General features: G+C 45.1%; 1 pseudogene; it reads left to right on the top strand.

Moving 5' to 3' along the window:
- The first annotated feature begins 727 nt into the window (after nt 1-727).
- The window catches only part of LOC119448675 (Down syndrome cell adhesion molecule-like protein Dscam2), a 181,265-nt pseudogene continuing 160,410 nt past the window's right edge, over nt 728-21,582 (top strand).

Here is a 21,582-nt window from a genome sequence, read left to right as displayed (position 1 = left end):
GTGCTTGGCTCGTGGGTGTTTTGGAACGAATGACGCTGGAAGAGAGTGGTAACGACGGTACAAACGGTTGCTCCGAGTTCGGTGGTACGTCAGTTCATTTGGTGACTCGTTGTGCGTGTTTATTTTAGCGTCTGCGGAGCCCGGGGATGTAGGCTTCAATTAATTTTTGCCCAAACAAGGCACTGCCGGTTTCTGGAACTTGGGCCGCTTGATTGTCTTTCTGCGATAGACTTTTGAGGCTGCAGGATCTGACAGTTGATCTTTGTGGCCGAGAAATTTTGAGTCTGTGTGTATTCGCTGACGGCGCTGCATCTCACTTTTGGCTTGTCCCCCATCAATTACATGGGGAGGATTGACTGACATGGGGCGCATTTTTCTGCTCTAAGTGCAATGGGTCGTGCTTTTGTCCCATCTTCCATAATTAGACGACTTTGTTGACTGACACTATCACTGCGAAACCCAAGGATAACCTTTTTCCTTTCTCGTATCTGTGCTCTGGACGCCAACTCACTGCATTTTCAGTACTTTGTCCGTGCGCTAAAAAGACACGGCGTCGTCATACGAGCCAACGCCTTGAGGTGGAAATATTACCGTGACAGCGGGAACGCCCGATACCCGATTTTTTCCCAGTGCTTTGTGCGACAAAGAGATGATCGTGGACTTTGCGTGAACGTCGCTTGCTGGTGGATTACGAGCCCATCACAGGACTTTTCTTGAAACTAACATCATGGGGTGCAGTAGGATATCCTGGACTGCCTTCATCGTTGCCAAGCTCCTCATCTTGAATGGCCTAGAGTCAGGTGAGGCTTTTACATCGACAGCATACAGATCAAGCGTTTAAAGTTTCAAGTTCGTGCATCGCTGAATTTTAAAATATTGTGGCACAACGGATGCTCGTTCAATCCTACTTGCTGTACCGGCTGTGTTGAAGAAAACATGCATAACGCATTAAGTACATAGCTGCTATATGACCCCTACTGAAAGGTGGCAAACTCAACCCAACAGACTCAGTACAAAAAAGGAGACATTATTGGCATGTTCCAAGCATGTATTGCATATCTGACAGTCGATAGCTTGACCGTAATGATCATGAGATGAAAACAATGCATGCTTTCTTGCAAACTCAAATTCTAGTCAGGATACATATCGCGAGATATGATGTGAGATCACTTCAGAACTTGCGTCATATCATCATGTGATTGTCTATTTTTTACAATAAATACAACTTCAGCATATTATCAGAACACTATGAAAGTACTTGACGCAGATTTCGATCACGGACTCAGCCGCTTATGCAGACTGCCTATATACGAGCGCAAACATTTATAAGTGTAGGTAGAGGCGCAAGTGGACAAATGCATTATCAAAATACAAGTGATTCATCTTGTAGTTGCTAAAGCAAGTCATAATAAGCATTTTCTTCGATTCATGAAGCCTCTTGCCTCAAGCCTTTTCTTTGAAATGTATGCCTCTGAGATGTGTGACACCACAGAAGTTTTTTCTATTTTATTTTTTCTTTTGCGATAGCAAGTTATCATTTTTTTTCGGAAGGTTGCCTTTAACCACACTTAGCATTGGAAATGGTTAGCCTCGTTTTGTCTGAATACTGTTGTGCATCGTACGTGCAATTAACCAAAAAATGTCGCAGTTTCACCCGAAAGGCGAAGCATCAATTGCGATAGCAACTTAGTAGAGAGCTATACGGAGTAAGGATAGTAGTTTTATCGGCTGTATAAACTTGGACATGCAGCAGCACCAGCAACGCGCAGAACTGTTGTCGACGCCGTCGCCGTTTTGCCCGCGTTCGCAACGAACGCGCGCGGCGTTGGTGACTGTTGCCAGGGCCTCTGGGGGCGGCTCGGAGGTTTATATAAATACGCATTTGGTGCCGCAGTTAAACGTCGCCTCCCCTCCCTCCCTCCCTCCCTCCCTCTTACCCGTCCCCCCACGGCCTTTCGCGCGTCGGAAGAAGGCGCGTTTGCTCTACATATATGGTGATTGTAAAGGAGGAAAGAGACGCTTACTTCTGTAGCCCTTAAGGGAGCACGGGGCAGAACGCGCGTTTGTTCTTCGCCGTGGGTTCACTCCCCGTGAAAGCGCGCGTCCCTCGCGCCCTTTCACTCGCACATACAGCGTTCGGCGGGCGGCGACGATTTCATCTCCATTGACGTCATACGGAACCTCACGGTGACGGCGACGGTGACGGCGACGACGACGGGGACGCCGACGGCAGAAATCTGCTTTGGAGTGTCCATATAATTACTATCGCAATAAAAAATGTCGCAGTTTCACCTGAAAGGCGAAGCATCAATTGCGATAGCAAATTTGTAGAGAGCTATACGGAGTAATGATATTAGCTTTATCAGCTGTATAAACTTGGACATGCAGCAGCACCGGCAACACGCAGAATTATTGTCGACGCCTTCGGCGTTTTGCCCGCGTTCGCTCAAAATGCGTGCGGCGTTGGTGACTGTTGCCGGAGCCTCTGATATAAATAGGCACTTGGTGCCGCAGCTAAACGTCGCCTCCCTTCCCTCCCCCTCCCCCACGGCCTCTCGCGCGTCGGAAGAAGGCGCGTTTGCTCTACATATATGGTGATTGTAAAGGAGAAAATAGACGCGTACTTCTGCAGCCCTTAAGCGAGCACGGCGCAGAACGCGCGTTTGTTCTCCGCCGTGCGTTCACTCCCCTTGAAAGCGCGCGTCCCTCGCGCCCTTTCACTCGCACATACAGCGTTCGGCGCACGGCGACGATTTCATCTTTGGCGCTGAGCCGTGCTCCCTCAAGGGCTGCAGAAGATAGCGCCAACCTTTCCCGTTCCCTCAAGAACCACTTATCATCATATATCGATTTCATCTCCATTGACGTCATACGGAACCTCACGGCGACGGCGACGGCGACGCCGACGGCAGAAATCTGCTTTTGAGTGTCCATATAATTGCTATCGCAATAAAAACGAAACAAAAACGAGAAAGATGGTATAAAACTCGATTATTCGTGCACCCAAATATTTCAAGCAACAGTTCACTCTACGTGGTACCGCGATACCGCATCACGACAAACAAAGAACTATTTACCAAGGTGCGTGGTATCTGTGCCTTGCTAGCACCAGTTGTCAATGTCAAAAATAAGGGACGTGTGTTGAGCTGTACACTAGCATTAACGTACACGTGCATTAGAGGCACCGTTTAGTAAACAAACCTGAATATGCCATCGCGAGCCCTTTGAGTAACAGTTTTATACCAAAAGACTCGAGATTCTTTCTTTTTGTAAAGACGATAGTCTTTCTTGGGCTACCTACACGCGAAAATTTTTATCAGTCTGGCTGTCTGTCTGTCACTCGATTCAACCGCCCGGCCAAAACCAACCAAGCTACTAGCACTGGTGGCACGGGGTCATACACGTCAACATTATACAGAGCAAAGGAAACATCAGGCCTATTTGAGGCAAAATATATGTACATAACCGTGATCCGCAGCGTTCATTTAATTAAAAATACACATTGGGCTGGTTTTTGTGCTAGTAACTGAAAAATCAACGCGATAGAAATGCATGTCGAAAAGACGCTACGTGTTAAAAACAAGCCGACTGAAGCCGCGGCTCTGTAGTCGGCTTTAAGCCAACAGTAATAAAAGGTCCCAACAGATGGCGCGACAGCAGGGCGAACGTGGGAAATTTTAATTGAATTCAGCAAAACCTCTATTCCATCCATCATGGGAGGAGTGAGAGGGGAGGGGAAGAACGTGAGGGGTGGGAGGGGGCAGAAGGTAGGGTGTTACGTATCAGGGGCGGCAGAAGACCATTGTCATTCGACGTTATTTGTAGCGAAGCAAGCCGATATGCGGCCATTTTTTTTTGCATCTTATGTCCGGAGTTTTTGTACTACTTCAAAGAAGGGAGAGGGGGCTTTATTATTGAGCGCAACATAGCACTTTAAAATGCTCCTCCAATGCATTCGCCTGCATGCATGTCTATTTGCGGCGTGGCCTCTATTATAGCTAATATAGATTTTGCTAGGGGGTCAGTTCTGTCATAAGTAAACCCAAAGGTCCGGATATTTATATTCCACGTAAGAGAAAGGTGATTTATTATGCCTTTTTAATATGTGCGATATTATTCTTGCCTCAATTTTTTTTACAAAGCTGCCGTGAAGAACACCGGAATGTGCCTCATTTGGGCGTTGCAGGGTTAAGGAAAAATTGGCATCCCCGTGCACATTGAACATCGGCGCACTAATTAGTATGTGCATCAAGTGTGTGTCCGATTCTGACAAATGGACATAATTTCCAGGTATTTTGTCTATGATTGAAAACGCCGACATAAGGGAGGCTGCATACATCGCAGAGCAGAACTCAAGAACGTATGATGCCTACATTTCTGTCGCGAACTATATACTGAAGATTGACTGAAGTTTATTCTCACAGAATTGTAAAGCTTATCCAAACACGGAAGGCAGCCATTTGAATCATAAAATATTTTATATGTATAAATTGTACAATCGTCGCCCATGTCGGCGTGTAAAACAGGAAATCAGTGATAATAGTTTATTTCTCAAAAAGCTAGCTTATAACTGCACGAACAAATTATTTACAGGAAAATTAAGAGCAATGAAAAAAATCACAGTAAATAACTGCACAACAACGTACGGCTTGCAAAAGCTCACATAATATGTTACAGCTGTTGATAAATTAAGTGCAACGAAACAGCATTTCTCCTGACCTTCTAGCGCACAAAGGATGGTTTCCGTATTTTCTGGTATATGATTAATGGACTGCTTTGAAGTGACCACGGTTAAATAACCTACCCGCCATTGTGGCCTCGGGGCTATGGCGTTGCTGAGCCCGAGGGCGAGGGATAAAAGCCAGGCAGCAGCGATCGTATTTCGATGGGGGTGAAATGCAAAAACGCCCGCGCGCCGTGCAACACCTGCACGTCAAGGCACCCCCGGTGGTCAAAATTAGTCCACAGTTTCCACACTACGGGGTGCCTCATAATCATATAGAGGTTTTGGCAGGAAAAAATATAATTTTATTTTTTAGTAAGTAATCTCGACCACTCCATTTCTTTCGGTTCTACACCAAAAAAAGTGACAACAAAGGTAACGACACTAAAGATAAGGCTGCCACGGTGAAGCCTTCAATCAACATCAAACTTCTGCCCATGGCCTTACACAAACGTGGAATACACTTTAGGGTCTCTTAACCTATCGCTTAGGAGTCCTGCATGTACTGAAAAAGTCACAGTTTCGCCCTAAGGGCGAAGCAATGAATGCGATAGCAACACAGCAATGTCATACGAAGTAAGGTGAGCGGCTTTGGTAGCAACAACACGCAGAACTGTTGTCGACGCCATCGGCGTTTTGCCCGCGTTAGCTCAAAATGCGTGCGGCGTTGGTGACTGTTGCTGGAGCCTCTGATATAAATAGGCACTTGGTGCCGCAGCTAAACGTCGCCTCCCTTCCCTCCCCCTCCCCCACGGCCTCTCGCGCGTCCGAAGAAGGCGCGTTTGCTCTACATATATGGTGATTGTAAAGGAGAAAAGAGACGCCTACTTCTGCAGCCCTTAAGCGAGCACGGCGCAGAACGCGCGTTTGTTCTCCGCCGTGCGTTCACTCCCCGTGAAAGACGCGCCCCTCGCGCCCTTTCACTCGCACATACAGCGTTCGGCGCGCGGCGACGATTTCATCTCCAAATGACGTCATACGGAACCTCACGGCGACGGCGACGGCGACGGCGACGGCGACGCCGACGGCGACGGCGACGCCGACGGCAGAAAGTTGGAAGATCCAAACACACAGCTTAACTCGAGCCCGGTCTACATTTCGAGACATAAAAGGCCCAACTGATACGTCGCTAGGCGACCTGTGTTATCGCAAGTGTTGATATAACCCTGTTACAAATAAAAAAAAACTTTTAAGAAGGTTTTCACCTTTTGCTGCTCGCCCTTTTCTTGGTTTTATGGCCCCAGCAAAGCTCAGGAGAAGTGATGGAGCTGATGCTGTAGAGAAAGCTATTTTCGTGTGACACTTCTAGTCGAAAAAGACGGATGAATGACTCCATGTGCTACGGAAGAACCACTGCTATGTTGAAATTGCCACGTAGCTCAATTCTGTTTACCGAGGATAAGTTCGATGTGCCTCCGCTCAACTACTTTTACACAGAGCAGTAGGCTAGATGGTATCTTAAGAATATTGTGGATGTCCAGACTACGCAACGAGATCATATCACGAGTTCCTTCACTCAGGTCCGTTTTGGGGAGTCGATTTTCCCAACTGGCGCATAATCTGCTTTGAGTAGAAATACGCTGAAATACCATGTTAGGCCCTGTAGTTTTACACAGTGAAGTGATGTTTCTACAATAACGCGAGCCATTTCTACACTTGTATAGGCTGCCTAGGCATCATGATAATTTCCAAGCTCTGCTTCACTGTTATATCGGATGAGCCATTGCCGTGCTTCGTTTTGCGTACTTCAGTTTCCTGAAATCCAACTTCGCGGGTGCACTTTTGGGCAATATGTGCACGTCAATGAAACGACGCAGTTTCATTCAACCTCTTTATATCTCCGTTGTGTATGAAGCCAGCTTCACATTGTGCATTATTATTCTTTTTTTGTGCATCTCATGTGTATGATTGTTTATAGGGCCCCTTCTCACGCACCGTTAGAAATTTTCCCCATACACTGGCAGTCGCAAAGCGCCATAAATAGAGCCTTCTACCGTATGAATGTTTAAAAGATATATGATATTAGCAAGAGATACAAGCACATGAAATGCTGTTAGGCAATGGAGACAGGAAGCGAGCAGCACGAGAAGCTGATCCCACAGCATGGATCAGCACCCACAAGCGACGTTTATCCCTCGCTTTCCTCAAGCGCGGAGACGAGTGTCTACGAGATGCGGGCGCCACGACCCGCACCCCCCCCCCCCCCTTTTTTTTTTCTTTTTTTTTTCATTGCTTACTTTCTCACATTGCAGCACATTTCCGGAGCCCGCTTCGCATGCATTCCGTTTCACGGCAATCCCTTAGTTGGTCGCACTGCTGCCATTCCCATTTAATTATGTTACACTATCTTACGTGCCAAAACCGCGATATGATTATGAGGCACGCCGTTTTTGGAGACTCCGGATTAATTTTGACCACCCGGGGTACTTTCACGTGCACCCATTGCACTGTACACAAGCGTTTTCGCATTTCGCACTCTCGAGATGCGGCCCCCGCGGCCGCAATTTCATCGGATTTCTCGGGCTTAGCAGCACAACGCCGACGCCACTACGCTACCATGGCGAGTTGCTGCTGTTTTTTTTTTTTTTTTTGCCCTCCAATCGGTGTGTGCGTGTGTGAAGTTGAATTGGTGATTATGACGTCATAGAGTTACCGAAGCGATAACGTCAGCAGTAGTAAGCCATGCGCAAAAAAGTTTTTTTTTTTCATTTACCGTGGCAGATATGACTGGCTGCAGACTGAGACAAAAATGTTCGTTTTTCTTCTGCTTTTACTGTTTTGAATATGGCTCACCAATTACGCGTGTTTTTCTTTAAGGTGGTAGTTTTTGCGACTTGATATTCGGTATATTCGCATCAGAGTGAAAGAGCGTAAGTATATATACGTGTAAGAGATGCTTGAATGCATTAGCACTTAAAATTAAATGTTATCTCTGCGTCACTAAGATATATATATATATATATATATATATATATATGCAAACGCAATACATCTATTTTTTCCGCATCCTAACCAAACGTCATACATTCGTTTATTCAAAGCATTTAGAGCCAGACAGGATGTCTTTTATGCATTTTCAAGGAAACACAAAATCAAGCGTGCCTTCCTTTTTAGCGTACATCTTCAATGTGCAGAAAGTATGCCAAAACAAAGATATCCTTTTATTTCTTACTTTTTCTTCGTTTAGTTCATGGGCCCCAGCAACCACGACCCCGTCGTCTGCTCTATCGCAACGACGACAAGGGCGATCGCTTTAGGGTAATGAAGCGCGTTTCACCCGCGGAAGGGAACTATAATGCCATGAGTTGTGAGCGCACTGCATTGCACGCCTAATTGAGGACGCCAGATTGATGGCCACTGGCGTTCGCAGAAAGGACGACGCATCGCTCTCCGGTATTTAGGCTTCCGTCCCTCGTGGAATATACAGCTATTTAGGCGCTCGCTTCCAGCTGAATTGAACACCGGGTGAAGCTTCGCGTTGATTTAACAAACTCAACAATACAAAATCAGAGCCCGTAACGTTTAACGCTCGACGTACGATGTTGTTTATTTATCGATCCGCATCATTTAGCCTTCCGTTCTGCGTTACAAGGGCATGCAGTTTTAACGAAGGAAGCGTGCTTTGAGTATACGAACCATGCGAGCTAGGGTTAACGTCATCAGACTAAACGGGACTTCTCGTTTATCGTTTGTGGCACCAAACCATTACATTTATGTTACAGTATTGCATTATCGCATTACATTATCACTACCATTACCGTTATTGTCCCCGTCAATAAAGTAGAGAACCTTCCACCACTACTAGCGAGTTTTCAAATACCTAAGTGACAGCCATCTCTAAAAATTTGGTCGGAGCGTATTATCTCTATCACGAATTATTCGACAGCTGAAATAATGGCCGATATTTGCATAGTTATTGCGATACACCATGATAATCGTATTTTTATTCACTATAAAAGCAGCATATAGACATCTAGCACAACGTATAGTGCTTTATGCAGCCAGTTGGCTTGTGCTGCTCTAGGAGAACGGAGAGAGCAAGTTAGTTTGGGAAGACAACGTATTTTCGGCAGACTTCACATGGGTTTTGCATACCAGAGATCTGGCAATCTATGCGGTATCCTCTTAACAAAAGGAACAATTTTGTTATTTTGGAGTATCGTACGAACCTGAAAAGCTTATCAAAATGAAGATCTCAACGATAAAAGAGGCTAGAATCAGTTGCAGATTAATTAAAATGAATGGTACGGGTGCAATGAGCACCAATATACTTGAAAAAAACTTGGAGTACACTTAAGCTTCGCCTTTAAGAGTGCAACGCGATAGCGTTATTGGACGCCGTTGACGCCAACAACGACATCGCATTTTCTGCGAAATGGGGCCCAGTCAAAATTTAGAAAGCCTCGGTTTTCAAGATTCCCCTCAATGTTGCCTCGAACCGAAGTAGAGCGAAACACCATCAGAAGTAGAGGAGGCCTTTAAGAGTGGAACGCGATAGCATTCATACAGCATTCATACCGTACAGCACACTTTTTGGAAATGGAGCGACTTCGCTTGGGCTAAGCAGGGCTCGACAAAGCAATGATGTCTTTAAGGCGGCTTCCACGGTGCCCACAAAAGCGATAATTATTCGCAGAGTAGGTAAATTGACCGGTACGGGCGCAGTTAGCGCCAATATACTCGAAAATTAACCACAGTGTAGTATACCCCTGTAAAGGGTGCACTGCCGTAGATGTCGACATGCTGAGACAAAGCCACCTTACAGCACACTTTAGGGAAATGGAGCGACTTCGCTTGGACTAAGCAGGGCTCGACAAAGCAATGGTGTCTGGGAGGTGGCTGCGGGGGTGCCCAAAAGAAGCGAGAATTACATGCACAGTGAGTCAATTTAATGGTACGGGTGCGATTAGCGCCAACACACTCGAAAATTGACAACTATATACCATAGACGGGACTATCTCCGGGATCGGTCCACTTGTTGACTAAAAAAAAAAAGACAAGCAAGTTCTGTCGCCAAAGAAGGCAAGATTGGCGTTAGTGGGCGTGAAATACGATGCGAATAAAATATGAAATGAGTGGATTGAGTGCATTGGATAATGAACATGAATAAGAGACAGAATATAATCAATATTTTATCATCGAAATGTATGAAACACTATGTACGTCGACCTGATCTTCCTGAGCGTCGGCACTTGGTTGATTCATTCCCTATTTCGGCTCCCTATGGGCATATTTCTATAAACTGGATATTTATTCCCTAATAAGGCTTAACTGTTAAAGCAAACAGGTGCACAAAATGGTGCAAGCAAGTTTTGGATATTTGCTAGGAACGCACGGTTGATATCAAGCGAATGTTGCCGGATCTCCCACGGGCATCGGGGTATTGAAGCTGTCTTACGTCGGCATAACTTGGACAGTTATAGTGTAAAGATTCGTTTCGATCAATTCTATTCCTTTTTTATCATCTACTGCAGACGGCCAAAGAATCCTGGTGATAACGGACGGAGGAAAAACGCCGCTAGTTCCACTCACAAAGTGCAAAAAAGGAAAGGAATCAGAACAGAATTACCTACATTACCCCCCGGCGCTGGCTCTAGCACTTCAGCTCATTCATGTTCGAACTGAAGCGATTCAGCGCTCACAAACTTCTGGAAAGATACAAAACTTATAATTATCGAACTTTTATTGGCAAAGACAGTTCCGTCTCACATAAAATTATTTCAACTCTGTTATTTCATTATCCTGACAGTTTGACTGGATCCAATTTTTTTTTATGTCTCGCGTGCTTCCACCTCTAGTGACTGCTGGGATGATGCATTTCCCAAGTGTGCGCTAGCAACGAAAATATACCTATACTGAACGACCGTTGCCATCCGCTCACGCAATAGCTGGTCTTCGGTCGGCATCTAAGACCTTGCGCTGTCGCTCGCGTGTTGCGGAAAATGTAGCTCACGGAGCCACGGGCCCTGGAGGCGAGACATTGCGACATAATTCATTCGAATGAAATCCGACTCCGAAGCGTTTAGCAGCAAACACGCAGCAAGCATCCAATTCCTGCCGGCTATGCGCCGTTACATAAATGCTGAAATAGTCATCCACTAGTTCAGGATTGTTTCGCAAGCGCAGTGGATGTCTCCCGAGCCGAGCGCTATCAGGTTTGTAAACAGAGCTTTAAGCCGGCGTTCAACAATGTGATCCCGAGGATTCCGCCTTTCGAAAAGCCCTAATCTGCAGCGACTTAGAGGGGGCCGGGTTCTTTCAGAAATGAAGGCTGTCGTCATTTACAGCATTTCTAGAATGGAAAGGGTGGTGTTCTGACAGAGCCAATCGTGCACTTCAGTTTCCATGCCCGCTTCTGACTGATCAACCCCTTTTCATAGAGAAAGCTTTCCTTGTCTGTATGTGGTCTATGTAGTTTGTGCCCTTAGGTTGGATGAACAGATGACGTTCTCGCAGGTTAAATGGAAAGGATAAAAACTGAAGAGAGTAACGTGAGTAAGTAGGAGGAGAGTAGAATAACGGAGCTGAAGCGCTTGTGCGGGGAATGATATAGAGAGAGGAGGCGATTGGTCGATGTTGATGATGATGATCAAGTGTGGCTGAGCCCTTTGCATGAGGCTGACAAATCTAATGTGCCGTAGGTGACAGCAGCGGCACATGGCGCTGTGGCGTCACGTCACCGAGACAACGGGGGGCTGGTGCATTACCGGCGTGTGCGCTGTGTCATCGTTATACCACGGGCGTGGTAGCGTGATATCTGATTTCATCGTAGTATCCCTGTTATCCAAGCAGTTCTCGTTCGGCACAAGATGCGCCTACTGTATCAAAATATTATTAATGTTGTCACAGATTCTATACTGTTGCTAATTATAATGCGTGCAGGTCACATAAGAAAGCTATAGCTGACTTTGACAGCAATCTAGAGTGGTTTGTACATACAACTGCAGAGCAGAATGGATCCATTAAAAGAAAAAAAGTAGGAGCAGCCTCGGCAGGTCATCTTTGATTTCTGAAGAAGCCGTTTGAGGTGGGTCTCATCTGACATTAGATATACAAGCTGACGCTTTAGGCGGTAAAATGCCTGTGTGCAAGTGCTTATGTGTATGATGGAAGGTCAGTTCACATAGGTCGTGAATCTTCGGGCATAAAGCGGTCCAAAAACAATTCTCATTGATATCAACAAGGATGGTTTTAGGAGCTGCAATTGAAATGCCACTATAGGGGAGGAGGGAACAAACATTGTTAAATAAAAACCATATTTATTATAACTCCTAATCACATTCAATTAAGTGTTTCAAAAAAAAAAACACAACTCTCCTCTAATTTATCAATAACTGTAAATACCACTTTTTCAGATCCTGCTAGAAAAAGGGCGTTACCGACTCTATCAATTGCAATACAATGCAGCTCCTGTAGTGGGCAGAGATGTGCGCTCTTCAAGGTTTCTCTGAATTCTGGTGGTGCGCCATTTACAAGATGTGGTTCATCGTGGGTCAGCGTGTTCAGTCAAAGTCGGTGATCTTCATGCGGCTGCGCTGGCCGACGGCACCAGCACTTAACACCCAATGCTTTGTTCGATCCACAAGAAAAAACGATGGTATTTGCATGGGTGTGAAGACGACACCCGTACTGCTGACGACACCAGTACTGCAGATACTGACACCAATTCTGGCGTTTTGCCGCATTGCTTCCCACGCTAAAAGCTTGAAACGCCCGTGTCGAGTCGAGTTGCGGGGCTTTGAAAATACGGCCCTAATTGCAGGCCAACAAAATAAATTTCGTGCGTTTTTCAAGAAAAAATGGCGTCACTTCTCTTTTTAACGGATATAGTGTGTCTTTACTTTTTATTCCGTCGGAAGCGGTCGCTCGTCGCACAGATGGTGCCAAGCCCCATGAACCAGCGATGCACCGCCATGTTTTCAACGTGTGGAATTCTATGAAAGTGTGGATTTTCAACATGTGGATTCTATGATTTTACGATGCGTCACTCCTCGCTTCAGGCCGAACACTGACCTCATCGACAGCAGGTCCAGTGCAAATATACCAACTTGCGCGTGCATGTACTAGAGCGCGCATGTACTCACAAACTTACGCAACATTTTGACGCGTTTACAGGAAATTAATGGCGCTACTGGCTGTCCTCACAATCTCTTGCGCTAGGTCGTTTGTGTATGGCGGTAATTGGCGGTGCCTCTTTAAGTGCTTTTTTGCCGTGGAAACGTTTGACCGTGGAATAAGGCAGATACACGAAAAAAAAAATACACTGTCTCGCGACCATCGCGGACAGTGGCTTTAAGACATGGAAATAAGTAGGAAGACTAGGCTCTTTAGAGGATTTATCACCTCTGAGACTGCCGCTGAAGTTTCGTCGGTAATTGTTCGGCTTTCAGCGAGTGTGCCCTATTAGAGGCCTTCTGCCCTCAAACAGTTTGTAGGAGCATGTTTTGGACGCGAGTGGTTAAACCACTGCTCAGAAGGTCATTTGGGCATTGTTCGATGAAGAGTTTAAAATATCAATTTTGTGTGCCGCACACCCTGGATGGACATTCAGTGTATATGTGAAGATACCGCCAAGCGTGGAACCTTGTTTCACCGCTTTTTTTTTTCTCTGTGTAGCCTACGCTATAAGCTCGTTCTCTTTAAAACGCACCATGCGAGCACCGCATTGTGTGCGTGTGGAGCAAAGGACGAGGACCTAGCCCACGTGTTTCTCGCCTGTTTCCCTGTATGCCCAACAAAGGCAGCAGCTGCGCTTCAAACTTACTATTGCCCTGAGCAATCATTCCCTGTCACTTGAGACGATACTTGGACAATGGCCAATTATTGGGTATTCATAGGACCGCTTAAATTTCAGTGTAGTGAAAGACTTCTGTATGAATACGGACGTGCGCTCGAAATGCTAGGAACAATTTTACGCAGTGACTCGTTTTGGATTGATGTTTTGCTTTTGTTTTTCTTGTGTTTTTTTTTTCTTTCAGTCTTGCATGTGTTAGTGCTTGCGGGTGATAAAGTGTCTTTTTTGTAAGAATTTTTATTTGTTCAGTTTTAAAGCAAGTATACTTTTTCGCTTAGAAGTGAGATGGCGTATAGGGTAGAGTACTGCTTCCAACCTCTCCAGTTACACGTCCGTTAAACCAGCCCTACATACTGTTCTTACAAACTACCTTTTTCCTATAGTCTTGCACAGCCGCTTAATTCACAACGTATACTTTATGTTTTTTGGAAGTTCTGTGCAGTGGTGGCAAAAATTAAACAAAATACGGGACTTTATGCTTTGGGTAAATTCAACATCCTGCATAACCAATGGGGTTCCATTCCAGTTCAGCGTGATAAAAACAGGAGAGAAGGCAGGAATGTTGACCAGGAAAGCATCCGGCTGGCTACTATTTACACTGGCGGACTAAGAATATTTTACTCATATGTAGCGTAACTGGGCTCCTTGGCCAGTTACTTGCTCGAAAATTTACGTTACACGTAGTAACGGCGGCTTGAAGTCTGTTGTCCCAACCACTGCGGCCGTGTGTGTGTGCAGCATAACACTAATTTGCAGCTAACATGTCCACTATAAGAAAGCATTGAATGTAGTGCATGCGTATAGGGAAGATAAATGCTGTCCTATAGCTTCACTGCACTGAACCGAAGGTGACGCGTGACATTGACAGTTGAATGGTGGAGGCAAAATGCGTAGCGCACCCGCAGCAGGACAAAACAAGGACACAGACTACACACACTAGCACCAAATGTGTGGGTAGTCTGTGTACCTTTATTTGTCCTGTTTCGGGTGCGCTACGCCTTTTGCCTCCATAATGATACAGCAACAGGCCCAACGTGCAACTTTGGTAACAGTTGAACTTTCGTCAGCGCTCAGGTGTTTTTGTTTAGTTTCTGCAGAGTGATTGCACTGCATATTCCAGGCGAAGCTCCACAAACGTTGTAACTGCCATGGGACTTGTCGCGCTTCGTAAAACGGGCGTCCTTGCCGTAAGCTGGAACTTTCCGTCCTGAAGAAAACGGTGAGGCCGAGCTTGTTCTAGGGAGAAGTGGAGATCGACGTCAAGCGTGTCCCTCTTGTCACTGTCGCTGACGCTCCTAAATGAATTCTCCTCCACGTAGCCGACAGATTCCTCCCGCAGAGCCTGTTCCAGTTGCCATCATTCCACCACCACTGTTGAAATGATCTCTCCATGACAACGAAACTAAACAGCAAAAATATGTTTGATGAAGCGTCGTCTCCTCTTCCAATTGATAATCAGGCACAACGGTAATTTATACCGCCATGCCGTGCCTCAGCGGGATAAATTGGAAAAGCGTGGCTGGCCTAGGATTGGCGAAGCATTATTGACCGGTAAATGCTATTTCGCAACTGCTCGAAGCACAGTGTAAGTGTCGGGTGACCTGAGCCAAGCGTTTTCAAACCTTGCATATGACACGTCCAGTGGTTTCGCTTCATAACAGAATGCGTTGTGCGTCTGTTTCTTTCGTCAATGAGCTTTAATGAATAAATCTCATTTCTTGTTTTTCGTACGCTGCTCATCTGCGAAACAACAGCGTCAAAAGCGATAAGGCTGTCTGGCTGCGAATACTCCATTTCACTGCCAGGAGCGCAACCCAGAAAAGTGGTCGTATTCATTCGCACAGCGCTCTCGTCATTTCCCCATCCACTGCAAACGGATGACGACAGTTTATACGCGTAATTACGAATCACTAACAACAAAGCGACCCTGGCATGAATCGGACCCCTCACAGAGAGTTCGACAATGAAGTGTTGCGAGACAACCACCGGTGCTCCCAGGCCTCTGGGTGGACATTACAACGCCCATCGCTTGAATTAAAGGGGATGTAGCATTGATTGCTTACTGCGGGGCCTCAAAAGATGTGATGATCTGCGACTGAGCATGAGGTCGTGGGTGTGATTCCGGGCCACTCCTCCGCGATCTGATGAGGAGAGAATGCAAAACCCTCATAGATGCAATAATTCCTCACACGCACGAAAGCACGCACGCACGCACTCTAAAAGGCTCCGCGATATAAACTAGAATACCGTATAGCTGAGATGCTGCTCATCCGAACAGGCAGATGAAGTCATGGCCTTCAATGTTATCGCTTCATGTGCTGCTTATATAGATAACACACAAGGAAAGGCAAAAAACATACCATGTCGGTGAAAGTTAGATGAATAAGCATACTCGACGCTGTTCGAAAAGATTACTCTTCACTTTGATGCTTTCTTGGACAGAATTAACTTAGTAGCCGAAATAAAGTCAGCTCCGAAAAAAAACAAAGGACAAGTCGAAAATTACAAAGCGCCTTTATCGTGCCGGCTTAGCCTGCGCTAAAATTGTTATTGTTCTTTTCGATCCAAATATCGAAATTTGGGCTGATGGGAGACCTATATTCACGTAAAATGCCGAAATACAAAAAGTACGTTCAGTGAACTCCATCGCGGAAGTACGATAAATGAAAAAAAAATTGGAACCCTCCTCCCCTATCTCTCCAGACAGAAGAAAACAGATAAAGAACACATTCCTGTAGAAAGCGCTGCCTATAAGGGCCTCTGTATTAGCTATTTATTCTCCCCACTTTCCTGTGGGTTCAGCCTATGAAGCCTCATCCAAGAAATAGCCGGGGCGGCTTCTTTCTTGACCGGCAATTTATCTCCCTGCCGAGAGATCGGTTGATGTGGGCTCTCTGGAGATTTAATGATGTGTTCCGTAGCCCTTTCTGCTCAGCGTTGCTTTACACTACCAAATTATTCAAATACTTGAAACGCTTTGACCGCTAAAAGTACAAGCGCAAATAATTGATTTCGTTGTAATTATTAAATCGTCAACCTAGAGAACTTTACTGTTAGGGGAAAGAAGCAATTTGGCGTTTTCTAATACAAATTATTGCTTCAAAAGCTACTTGTTCAGTATTGCTTGCCACGGCGTCTTGTTCGTTATCCATGACCTTTGAAGGTTCCTCCCGCAGTGAAGGTGAAGCAACACCATGAATTTAATTTGGAGCAAACGTAAATGCACCAAACACATCTCCGCAGCACGGGAGAGATACGCTTCTAAATTGCTTTGCAGTATGCAACTCGGGGCCACACGGTGAAAAAATTTATTCCAAGGCTGCTCTGCGTGAGAGGAAAGTCCTCGCTGCTTTCAGTGTTCACTGTTTGCAACGGATGATAAGGCAGCCGTGGTGACATGGCATGCCATCAATTGTGCACTTCGCCGGAATATCTAGTGTTCATAATCTAAAATGATATTTGTACGAGAGCATCATCTGCCTTGCTGGCGCTACTAAGCACAGGCACAAACAGTCAAAAGGAATGAAGTACAGAAGGAAACAACTGTATGTGTAAGGCTACTCACTGCATTACAGTAAACTTGATCTACGTTCCTATACAAGTGGTGCTTAGTCACACACCGCTAAATACAATTATTATTTGTAACCAACGAATTTGTACACACTGATTATTTTATTTACATGTCTATATAACACCTTCACTCTTGTACACGAGCCACGTGATTTCCCTGAAAGATGTTCTGATCTTCTTCTTCTTCTTTCTAGGGTTTTACGTCCCAAAACCAGTTCTTATTATGAGGCATGCCGTATTGGAGGACTCCAGATTAATTTTAACCACCTGGGGTTCTTTAACGTGCACTACGTTAAAGTACGTGTTTTTGCATTTAGCCTCCATCGAAATGCGGCCGCCGCGGCCGGGATTCGATCCCGCGACCTCATGCATGTTCTGACCTTGTGAGAAGCATGAAGACAACGCAGTCATACTCCGCAACATAACCGACATTGTGTGACGCACGGAGTCGTCTTTGACACTGCACGCAACGAAAAAATTTACCTGGGATAAAAAAAGCAGAACGTATTTCTGCAATTCGTTTAAGTATTAATGTTCGCCAATACATCCTGATATCCTACCCTCAGAGCAAACATTTGTAAAGGCTAGAAATTTAACTGTTCTGTGAACTCCTGGTCCATGCGTACTGCGGGAGCATACGGCACGTGCAATTAAAAAGTCATGCTGACTTGGACGTCAGGCGAACATATTAAATTTCCCAGGCGATACTATGACCGGGCTAAGTGCCTGCCGTTTATCCAGCTCTCCGCCACCGTTTTCAATCCTCTTCCCGGCTTTCCGTTCTTCGTTTCTCTACCTGTAGATGTACCGATCGAAAGGGGCTACAACGTACCTATTTTGTTCTCGTAGCATACCCGCTTCCATCTTTGCTGCCTCTAGCTCACTCCATCTCGGCGCGAAAGCCATCGTTGATGCCTTCGAAATCCGAATGCTGCTCCTAGAATCGAAAGACTCAATCGGCCGTCTTCATCACATGCGCCGTTGCCTTCTTTTCCCTCTGATTCGTAGCTCCTCTGCGGCCCTCTTTTTATCTCATTCCTATGCTGTCATTACATTCCTAGATCTTAGATTTTTTTAAGCGTAATTATTTCGCGACCTCGGCGTACTTTTTTTTTTCTCTCGCCTCTTGAAATCCCATTCACTCCGTCAACTCTGTTTGCCATAAGCGGCATCCGTCCATGGTGTGAATTATCTTTCTCCCATCAAGCACTCTTTCCTTTCCACTCTATGCACATCATTGGGAGCCAGCCTTTTACCATTTTCTTAAACCCGCTCGCCAATCCCGTAGATTTCCTGCTCTTTTTAACGGCATAGAGAATACTTAACGTTGACACCGGCTCTCCCTTCTGAGCGAAACTCTGAGCTCTCACTTCTGAGCGAAACTAAGTTTCGGTGGCTAAGTTGTAGACTAAAATCACGAAGTTCCTGTAGCCGGAGGTGCATCTACCTAGTGAGAGCTTGTCCTGATGAGAGCCACGCCATGGTTAAATGTCGCTGTAATAATTTGGTAAGCTCTCTTATAGTCGCCATGTTATTCAACAAGGAGCAACAATCGGTGCAAATGCGATAACTATACGAGTAGAAGCCGCTTAAATGAGGCATTCATTATTTTTTAACAGAAATATTCTGATAAACTTTTTTGTAGTACTTAAGATGTCAACTACTTTTTTGTCTTTGTTTTATTCCCTGTATACAGAATGCATTCATGCCTAGCAAAACAGGGTTGTATATAAGCCGACTGTCTGCTTAAGCACATTCTTCTTCTTTCTGAAGTTTTACGTGCCAAAACCAGTTCTGATTATGAATCACGCCGTAGTGGAGGGCTTCGGATTAATTTTGACCACCTCTGGTTCTTTAACGTGCACTACAACGCAAGCACACGTGCGTTTTTGCACATGGCAATTTGATTAGACGCCTGTAATTATAGATAATAATTTCTTGTTTTACTGTTAAAAATTCCATAATGGTAGAACTGAGTTTTTCACAATAAGAAAACGTTTTAAACGGGCAGCTTTCGAGCCTTTGTAATCACGAGTCCAATTTTCTTGACTGCGAAACTTGCACACTCATTAATGATTTTACGGGACACTTGACATTTCCACCTTGCATAAAAACGGACAAGAAGGGACATATGTTGAAAGACACGGCGAGACACGGCGAGTAGTGATCCGATCCTTCGCGGTCAGAAATTAATGCTGATTATCCAAGTGGTCCATTTTTCTATCGTGCCAGTAAGCGCTAGAAATTTATTTTTTCTTAATCTCAATCAAAAAGCTTAAGCACCGACATCGATCGAAAGTTTTAATTTTCTCAGGGCTCGTCGCCAAAAATGTTACAACATACACAACATACAGTGGTAAAGTCACGAGGATTGGCGTACTAATAGGCGCGGTTCGTGCCCCATTAGCTTTCCTAATTAGCCTTCAGAACGTAAGGCCATTCCACCCCTTCCTCTTTTTTTTTTCTTTTAGCGACAAAAAATGAAGTTGGAACGACGAAAGCCGAGGTTCAGCACATGGGAAGGCTGCGTTTTAAAATTCGGGAAGTAAAGTTACGCGGACTACAGGAAACAGATTAGAACCATACGATTAGTCGTTAACTCCATCTGCTCTTGAGGATAGACCTAAGAGGACACTAAAGAAAAAGTTAAGCTCTACTATATAAGCAATTTAACCTTGTAAAGTACGCAAAAGAAAAACATGACATAATCGTGCTCACCATTAGGCCGCTGCCGAAAACTTACGCCATCAGTAGAATACACTTGTTGATTGCAATATTACCTATTTGTTTGTCTGGTTGAGCCGTTGCTGCCTCGTTCAGGCAACTCATGTTTGCGCACCCGCTCACCCGCTATTTCACCCGATCTCGCTGCGTGTAGTGGATCATCGGACCCCGCTACAACTATCTATTAGCAAAAATTGTTTCGGAAGGATACTTTATCACTCCAAATTAATTTAGCGTTTCTTTTCAGTATCCCTTTGGGCTATTGATTGGCTATCGATTGGCTATCGCAAGGTATTAGCCACGTATTTGGGCTAGGCTAAGCACTACCAAGTCATCCCCAGCATTTTCCGGAATTTATTGATTATTTGTTGATTACTGATTAGCTATTGATTGGCTATCCCAAGGTATTGGCCACTTATTTGGGCTAGGCTAAGCACTACCAGTTTAATTAATTATTTTGGGATTTTACTTGCCAAAACCACGATCTGATTATGAGGCAGGACATAGTGGGGGATTCCGGAAATTTGAACCACCTGGGGTTCTTTAAAGTGCACCTAAATCTAAGTGCACGGGTGTTTTCGCATTTCGCCCCCATCGAAATGCGGCCGCCGTGGCCGGGATTCGATCGCGCGACCTCGTGCTCAGCAGCCCAACACCATAGCCACTGAGCAACCACGGCGGGTGAGTACTACCAAGCCATCCTCAGGAATTTCCAGAATTTATTAATTATTGATCGATTATCGATTAGCTATTGATGGCTATTGATTGGCTATGGATGACTGACTAAGCTTAAGTAGTCCCAACCCTGCTTATCAAGAATTACCAGGCTTAGCTTCGCTAGTTCACAGGGGTATGTGCCATTGCGCTTGGTCCCTTTCTGCACTACCGCCAGGATCGGCCCACATTTTCTGTTAACGCGTCACGCACTTACGGCCGGCTTAAACAGTTCCGCTGTTAAAAAAAACAAAAAGCTAGAAAAAACACAATTTTAAGGCAAACAAAATATGCCATCGCTGGGTTTCTACTGCGCGCGAAACGACTGCACCGTAGTCAGCCCCATATTGCCGCTCCGTGCCAGTTTTCCAATGTCCCTTATTTTCATTCAGAGAACGTCCTAGCGTAACGTTCACAGCTCTACTTTCTCAAACGGAAAGCCTGCAGATTCAATTTTACTGGGTTTCATACGTTCAATGTAAGCGAAGCAGCTGTTTATGCCAAATATAGAATCTCCCATTTTAACGAGAAGCGTGCGAAACCACCAAAAAGAAGTTCATAGATTGAGACAAACTGCCGACACAAAAAATAAATAATGAAACATTAGCCCAAAGATCTGTTTCAGCCCGCATTTACTTTAGGAGGCGGAGTCAGCAAATGCTATAATATTAACATACCACTTCCTTCGTTTATTAGATTAAATTTCTTCGTCGTCTTCTGTGACAATTGAGTTAGCTATTTCGTGGAAAAGTTTGTTTCCACTGCGGTGCGACCTCCTGGTTAAGCTTAGATTTTGCTATCCAGTGGCCGTCGTGAATACTGAAAAACAAAAATTAATTATTGCTGACGCTCTTTCGAAGCTGCGACGACAGCACCTATGTAAATCTATTTTAGCTGCTGGAACAAAAAAAAATGAGGGAGGAAGGGGAGGCGATAGCATTGATCTGCTGATTGTGAGAGCGAAGCACCGTGTTATAGAATAAGGAGCCCAATAGAAAATATAAAACTGAGGAGCATGAATGTTGCGTGTCCGTGCGGAGGAGTAAGAAACATAGAA

The sequence above is a fragment of the Dermacentor silvarum genome, chromosome 4 (assembly GCF_013339745.2).
Source record: "Dermacentor silvarum isolate Dsil-2018 chromosome 4, BIME_Dsil_1.4, whole genome shotgun sequence".
Taxonomy (NCBI): domain Eukaryota; kingdom Metazoa; phylum Arthropoda; class Arachnida; order Ixodida; family Ixodidae; genus Dermacentor; species Dermacentor silvarum.
The sequence above is the reverse complement of the archived record's forward strand: the minus strand, read 5'-3'. Positions and strand labels throughout refer to the sequence as shown.